This window comes from Equus caballus, chromosome 4, assembly GCF_041296265.1.
Source record: "Equus caballus isolate H_3958 breed thoroughbred chromosome 4, TB-T2T, whole genome shotgun sequence".
NCBI lineage: Eukaryota > Metazoa > Chordata > Mammalia > Perissodactyla > Equidae > Equus > Equus caballus.
In genome coordinates, this window is record NC_091687.1 from 102,358,966 (window position 1) to 102,367,036 (window position 8,071).

The 8,071-nt window shown below is 43.3% G+C and overlaps 1 pseudogene; it reads right to left on the reverse strand.

The window, feature by feature from the left end:
• Positions 1-6,915: 6,915 nt before the first annotated feature.
• LOC100058787 (peroxiredoxin-5, mitochondrial-like) lies at positions 6,916-7,572 on the reverse strand (annotated as a pseudogene).
• Between the last annotated feature and the right edge of the window lie 499 nt (positions 7,573-8,071).

Sequence of the window (8,071 nt, forward strand, 5' to 3'; positions counted from 1 at the left end):
CTGGAATTCCTCCCTCTCCCTCTGCCTCCCTCTACATGTGCCTAGACCTTCTTGGCTCATCGGCCCCCACGGCATTTGTTCCTTCCTGTCTAAGAACTGTCAGCTCACCGTTAAACGCTAAGGCAAGATGTCCCTTCTCACTGAACTCTGTCAAAACACCAACTTTCTTTTCAGATGTGCAGATTGAGTATGTTTCACTTAATACTGCTGGTGGTGAGGAGCTAAGGTAAGGCATGAAGAATATTTAACCTTGTAATACTGCTATGGATCAGCTAGAATTAAGCTGGTGGCTTTTCCTCCTTGTTTTAAACTCATATGTCATCCCATATTTGTATAATTGAATTATAATTAAATAAAAACACTAAAACAACATCCTTATATAAGGGATAAGTTAGAAATCACAACACTCTTCTAAATCTGTATCATAGAGCTGCAAGTATGTGATCATTGTAAAATTCTAAAGTACCAAAAGAAAAAAAAAAAGAGAATGAATTTTCTTACCATAGGGAAAATATAGTGGTATATATAACCAAAGTTCTTGCTCCCCTCATGAATCTTGAGGATTGACTTCTCACAGAGAACAGACAGGGTCTGTTAAGGGAGAAATCCAGTCCTGTGATGTCAGGCTCACACTGAGTTTCCTAAGTCTCAAGAGAACATTTTTTACTGTCAGAATATGAACAACTAATAACCCAAAAGATTTTCCTCTGACAGCCCCTGTAGCTTAAAAATCTTGTCAGAGATATATCCCTAGCGCATCAGGAAGTCCGCTCCCATGACGTGACCCATTCTCACACAGGCATTGCCAGGAAAAATTGTTTCACAGCTGCCATGACTATAACAGAGTGGTACATATTAGCATTTGTATCTTTCTACATACATTTAATTGTCTCCAGTTGCAAGAGTTGGAAAGGACAATGAAATTATTCAGTCACTATGTCCTCCTATAATCTATTTGAGTTTATTAAGGGAATACATTAAGAAGACAATTCAGCTGGTAGACTTCGTCTTAACACAAAACACATTTGGCAAATGCTATTTTCTTTTTCTTCTATTCAGGTGCACAATGTGTATGGGTTTTCTGGAGGATAAATTTAGATATTGCCACGATGGGAAAGATACATAACATCTCTCATTTTCAGAAGGAAGAAATATTCTCCTCCTTGTCATACAGAAGAATTTTGACATTGATGCAAAGAAAAAAGAAACAAAGATAAAAGAGGGAAATAATCAAGACAGGAATATAAGCACCAGGCTTTTGGGAGGTGGAGTAGATAGAATATGGATCTTAATGACGGGACTCTAAATAAATATACAGGGAATCTGAGAGTTTTGATAATTTATGTAACAGCGGCAGTGACCTGACAGATGGAGCAAAGCCAGTGTGGAACTCAGTCAAAAAGAAACATAAGTTGGAAGAGAAGAGGTTGCTTTAGAAGAGCCTATTTAGGAAGAAGGGCAAGACTGAAAATTCTAACTCTAGTCACACACGGCTCTCAGAGGGTTACCTGTCCCTACCGAGATGTTATCACGATTTTAAAACTAAAGTCCCCACTGTGTATACCCACAACTCAGTTCCAGGCAAAGAATACCTGTGTATAGTTTATCCAGAATGATGTTTGCTTTCCTCAATAATTTCATTTTCTCCAGGGTCTTATTGAAGAACTCAGTCTCTCTATATTCCATCAGAAATACTAGATCCAGGTACACGCAGTGACCAACTAAGTGACTCGAGTCTATCATTTTATGCTTATTTAAAACAGAAAAGTGACTTTGCATTTCTGCTTTGGCCACGATGGTGCTACAACCAATACCAAGCTTACTCTCCTGCTTCAAACAACTATAAAAATAATGAGGCAACTGTTCTCAGTCATTGAACCTTAGGCGTCCCAGGACTGTGATCCTTGTAAAAGGAAATACCTCAGGTGAGTTTTCTACTGCTCTGTGACAAATTACCGTAAACTGATTGGCTTAAAACAACACCCAGGGCTTGAAGTCCTGGAGGTCAGAACCTTCAGTTCTGTAGGTTCTAAACTCTGGCACGACTTAAGGTGCCACAAGGATGAACTCAGTCTCAGTGAAGCTAAGTTCTTGTCTGGAGGCTCTTGGGGAGAAGCCACTTCAAGGCTTATTCTTTTTTTTTTTTTTTTTTTTTTGCTTTTTCTCCCCAAATCCCCCCAGTACATAGTTGTGTATTTTAGTTGTGGGTCCTTCTAGTTGTGGCATGTGGGATGCCACCTCAGTGTGACCTGATGAGCAGTGCCACGTCCGCGCCCAGGATCCGAACTGGTGAAACCCTGGGCCACCAAAGCTGAGCACGGGAACTTAATCACTCGGCCACGGGGCTGGCCCCTCCAAGCTTATTCTTTTTGCTGGCAGAACTCAGTCCTTGCTGTTGTAAGAAAGATTCTGGTTACCTTGCTGGCTGTGAACCAGGGACTGATCTCAGCTCCTAGGGACCACCTGTATTCCTTGCCACATGGCCCCATCCATCTTCAAGTCAGCAAAGTCACATCAAATCCTTCCTGTGCTTTAGACCGTTGACTTCCCCTTCTGCTACCGTCTCGAGAAAATTCTCTGCTTTTAAAGGGCTCATATGGTTAGGCAGGCCACTTGGAATAATCTCCCATCTTACAGTCAACCATGCCATATAACATAACCTAATCAGAGGAGTAAAATCCATCATATTCAATCCTGGGGATCATGCAGGGTGTATACACCAGGGGGGTAGGAAATTGTGGGGCCAACTTAGAATTCTGCCTATGTCACACCCTTTGGTTCTTGAGCCTATATAGTCTTCCTATCAAAGATATAGCAGCACATAAAAGTAGTTGGTTTAAAGTGAACCTTGCATTATAGAGAATGGACCTCATCCTTGCAAAATAGGGTCTCCAAATGGACACTTCAGCTATGCCTTTAACAGGCTGTCTCATTGCTGTCAGGTTGGAAGCTTCTGGATGGTATAGAATGTAATACAGTAAAGGGAATCTTATGGTCATATGTCCACACCTGACATCCCCTTTATATAATGTAGGTTATAATGTTGGACTTTGAAGAGTGATGCTGCTGAGGCCCTGTGGGCAGAAAAAGAAAATAAACCTATACCCTCAAATATGTGTCTATTCCAGTCAAAAAAATTGCTACTCCTTCCAGGGTGGCACGGGTCCAGTGTGTAGTAAACTTGCCACAAGAGGCTGGTTGGTTGCCTTGAGGAATGATGTCATATGAGGGACTCATTTTAGTAAGGTCTCTATTGCTGGCAATTTGGACATTGGATGGCAGGAGTAGCTAGATCAATCCTAATATGTGAGGACCCATGCTGTTGGAACATATGTGACCTCCATGCCAGCCTCCATGGATGCTTTCTTCATGTGTCTTAAAAGTGCCAGGACTTGGTTATCTGATAACAAAAGCTGGCTGATGGCACGTGGTTGAAGTCATTTGGTCCAGTTCATTTAAAAAAATTTTAAGAAATTAAGACTTTATTTTTTTGAGCATTTTAAGATGCATAGCAAAATTGAGAGGAAGGTACAGAAATTTTCCATATATCCCCTGCCCCCACACATACATAGCCTACCCCATTATCAACACTCCCCACCAAAGTGGCACAATTGTTACAACTGATGAGGCTACACTGGCACACGATCACCACCCAAAGCTGATAGTTCACTTTAGGTTCACTGTTGGTGCCAGACATTCTATAGGTTTGGGCGTATGTATAATGACATGTATCCATCATTATAGTATCATCTTTCTTTCTTTTTTTGAGGAAGATCAGCCCTGAGCTAACATCTGCTGCCAATCCTCCTCTTTTTGCTGAGGAAGACTGGCCCTGAGCTAACATCCATGCCCATCTTCCTTTACTTTATATGTGGGATGTCTACCACAGCATGGTTTGACAAGCAGTACATATGTCCACACCCGGGATCCAAACTGGTGAACCCCAGGACGCCGAAGTAGAATGTGTGCACTTAACCACTGTGCCAGTGGGTCAGCCCCCAGAGTATTTTCAATATCCTAAAAATCATCTGTGTTCTACCTATTTATCCCTCTCCCAACCTCATTTTTTAGTGCCTTTTCTTTGATTGATGCTCTATATTAGTCCTTAATATGGGATCTAAAGGTCTTCATCTTTCCTGCTCACTTGCATTCGTTTATTCACATGCTTCTACCTTCGACCTGCTTGTCCCTAATCTTTCAATACTTCTCCTTCCATGCTCCATTTGCCACTGACCATGAATAAATACACACGCGTGCATGCACACACACACACACACACACCCCCATTAGGTTACTCCTCTTTCCACACAAAGTGAATGACCAGTTACAACAAGCTCTGCCAATTTGGAGTATTTCCCTTACCACTGTCTCTCAAGGCCCCCCTTGAGAAGGTGTACATTACATACCTGGATGATGCATCTGTGACCCAAACTCAAGTGTTCTTCCTAATTTTAAATCCCTTATTTTATACACGAAAGAAAGAGGCACAGTGAGGTCATATGTCCAGGGTCACACCAGAGGGGCACTGGCAGAGCTGAGAGGAGAGCTGGAACCTCAGGCTCATCAGTGTGATGATCTTTCCCTTATATTGGCTGTGTTTGTTTGATAATGCCAAAGACGAATGAAAAAAAATCTCTCCTGATTAGCTTACATTATGGTTTAACACCAGTTATTGGCCTTTTGACCAGGAGGGAAGGTGGGGATAAATCCTGAGGAGAGTCCAAGTCAGCTTGGGAGGAGAGCTTTTGGCATCTTCTTTGACCAAGGGCTAGTGCTCGCTTCCCCTTTAAAAGAGAAGAGTGGTGAGGAGTGGACTGCGTTTGCAGAGGGTTTAGAGGGTTTAGGAGTGTCTGAAGATTCAAGACTTTGGAGTCACCAACTCTGATGTGCCCAGCCCATGTGTGGGAGTCCAGGGCTCTCAACCAGAACTCTGTCCTTGCCATAGCAGACCTGCCTTGTTTGGGAGCTGAACCTTCTGTGGAGCTCAGCTACTCTTACAATTAAGCCCTTGGCCTGGACCTCAGCTTTCTTTGTGCTTTTGCTGCAGGAGATGGGAACTTCATTATATGCTACCCAGGAGGTGTCTGGCCTTCACATTTTACTTTTAATTACTGACCAATCCACTCAGCTTTGTGTTATCCTTCTCAAAATCACCAATCATACTTAGCAATAGCCGCTTAGTTCCATTGCCCTTAGAGTTACTATTCTCTTTATATTTCTCAAATGTTGATAACATATCAGCTAATACATTTCTTTCCAACAGAATGCCATCCCAGTTCACCACTGGAGAAGGTTTTAATAAGTGCACTGCTATCTTGTACCTGGAGATATCTGTGTTCCAGCTATCACTGATGGAATCCTTATTGCCATCCAGGTGGTGGGTGACCCAGCTCCAAAATCTCATCTCAATGTCTGCTTTCATGGACCATGCTCGGCACAAACTATCACAGGTTGGGTTCCTCGGGAAGCAGACTCTGAAACAGAGACTACCATGCAGGGCATTTATTAGGGAGGGCTCATGAGATCCATGGCTAGGGAAGAGAAGGAAATAAAGAAGAAACAGGCAGAAGGAGTATTTGAGTAGTAATGCAATTCCAGCAAAGGTCTCAGCTAGTTTCATGGGAGTTTTGCAGTTGGGATGGCTGTTTAGAGTTGTCCAGAGTTGGGACTACAGGAATGGGCCTTCAGAAGAAACTTTCATGCACTCCTCTTGATCAGGCACTGGGTGTGGGCATACCCACAAAGAGGGCTTGATCTTGGATAGGGCAGCTTTACTGAGCTGAGGCAGTCTCTGAAGGGGCTGACAGGCAGCGCTACCAGCGGGTTAGAGAATGGGCCCTTCATGCCTGAAGGAGGATCCGGGCAGTACATCATAACATCTAATATGCACGTATTTTAATAGAGAAAATTCAGTAGAAAAGCATGAAAATTATTTCCCCCTCAACTATAGTTTCCTATATGGTTGTTACCAAGATACCGCCATATACTTGGGAACAATAACTTCTAATTTCAGATTCAGTATAACAGAAGAAATTAATAAATTCAGTACTGCTTGTCTTTCATAACCAAATATATTATAAAAGGCCAATATTATGATTACATGGAGGAAAGACAATCCAGCAACTCTGAAGCATTCATTTAGAAATAGTTCAGAACATCATATTTATCTATAACACCAATAAGTCAAAACCAGCTGCTTATAACAGCCAACACAGAAAGATGGAATAACTGTCTATAAGGATATAAGGACAAACTACCCAGGTTTGTTTAAACTTTACACAGATCTCCCAGCAGAAATTTCTCAACGCTCAGTAGCTTTCCTTCCTAGATTTATCTGTGTCTTCCTTGCCACTTCCTTGGAGTTTTAAATCACCCTCATCCAACCACACGTGCAATCTGCTTCAGTTTTTGCACGACTCCAGGGCTCAGACCACTGTCCTTACATAGATTTTTAATTCTACCTGGATCAGCCTTCTCAGGGAGTCAGCAGTCGTTGGCTGATTCCAACAGCTGCTGCTAAAAGCACACTCACAATGGATCCGACTTGTTCCACACCAGTTTAATTTGCTGTTCCTCACTGTGGCTACCCAGGATGGAAATGTCACAGACTGGTAGCTCACATTTGTTTACTAGAAATCTAAGTGTTTATATTCAGATTAACAGAATTATTTTAAGGCACCCATAGGTGACATTTGCTCGTCTTTCCTCCCACTGAGCCACTGTTGGGGCACTGAGTCCATTGTAACCAGAGCTAAAAAATTGTTTCCTCTCTTTTTTTGAACCAGAAGTGTTTATTGCAGAAATTTGGCCAAGGTTCCGATTGGGTATCCGCAGGTGAGGTGGGGTAGGGGCCCTCTGCCCAGAGCTGGGCAGGTGAAATAGGAGAAGGGAGAAGGAGCATTTCTGGGCCGAGCCTCAGAGCAGGCAGAGGATGCTGGAGACCAGGCTGCAGGTGAGGCCTGTGCCATCCAGCTCCCCATTCAGGGACTTCACTCTGCCATCCTCTATCACCATGCAGAACCTCTTGAGCCATCAGTTCCCAAAGAGGGACACCAAGGAATCATCTAGTAACAAATCTGTCTCCTTCCCAAATGCCCCCGTGGGGTCAGCTGAGAGCCAAGCCTTGCCTTCTACGTTATGGGCTGGTCCCCACTCTTCAGTCACAAGGACATCATTGACACTCCTAACTGCCGCCACTTGGATCACCCAGGCCTTCAGAGCCCCAGCCTGCTGCACAGACCTCCGCAGGTGGGTCCAGAAACAGTTGGGGATAAAGGCTCCAGGGACCCCAAACAGCCCTCCCTTCTTGTCCTTGAACTCTACCAGGGTCACCTTGTTACCGGGCTCCCATTCAAATGCCAACACTGATAGGATGGCATCTCCCTCCTCAATCAGGGGCAGTGCTTTTGAAACCCCCGAACTCACCAAGCATGTGTTCTCTGACTCCTCCTCTGTCTCTCTCCTGCTCTGCCACTCTAGCCGCCTGGGGAGTAACTCACCTGCTGGGTTGCCCAGGATGCCCCAGTGCAGGTCCACCTGTTGCACGCAGGCCCCAGGCCACAACTGCCCCATCCCCTATTTCCTCTTTGACAGTAATTTTTTTTTAAATTAAAAATTTAAGTTTTAAATTTAAAGAAAGGGCTGTGGTGAAGGAGATAAGGCAGTTTGCAGTTTGTGGATGTTTTGGATCTGTGATGGATAAAATCATATTTGCTTGGAGAACCAGTATTGGCAGTGACATGAGGACGCTCAGCCCAAAAAAACATACTACCTGGTATTTATCATTTTACTGTTTGTTTCTTACACAGGTGAATGGTTTTTGCCAGTTCTCTAATGCTTGATTAGTTTGTAGCCAGAATGGGCAAGGAGCTCAATTAGGCATTTTCCAAAATCAAAGAATACTTCCTTCTTTTTCGTCAAGCCTAATTTTTAGTATTTTTTAAATAAAAAGGGCAGGGAATTCATAAAGTCAAGAGACTTAAAAACACGTCTTCCCCTTTATTTTCTGCACAAAACAATAACACACACGTTCACGCCATTCTCGACTGGCTTCAGTCCTCTCGAGAGCTTT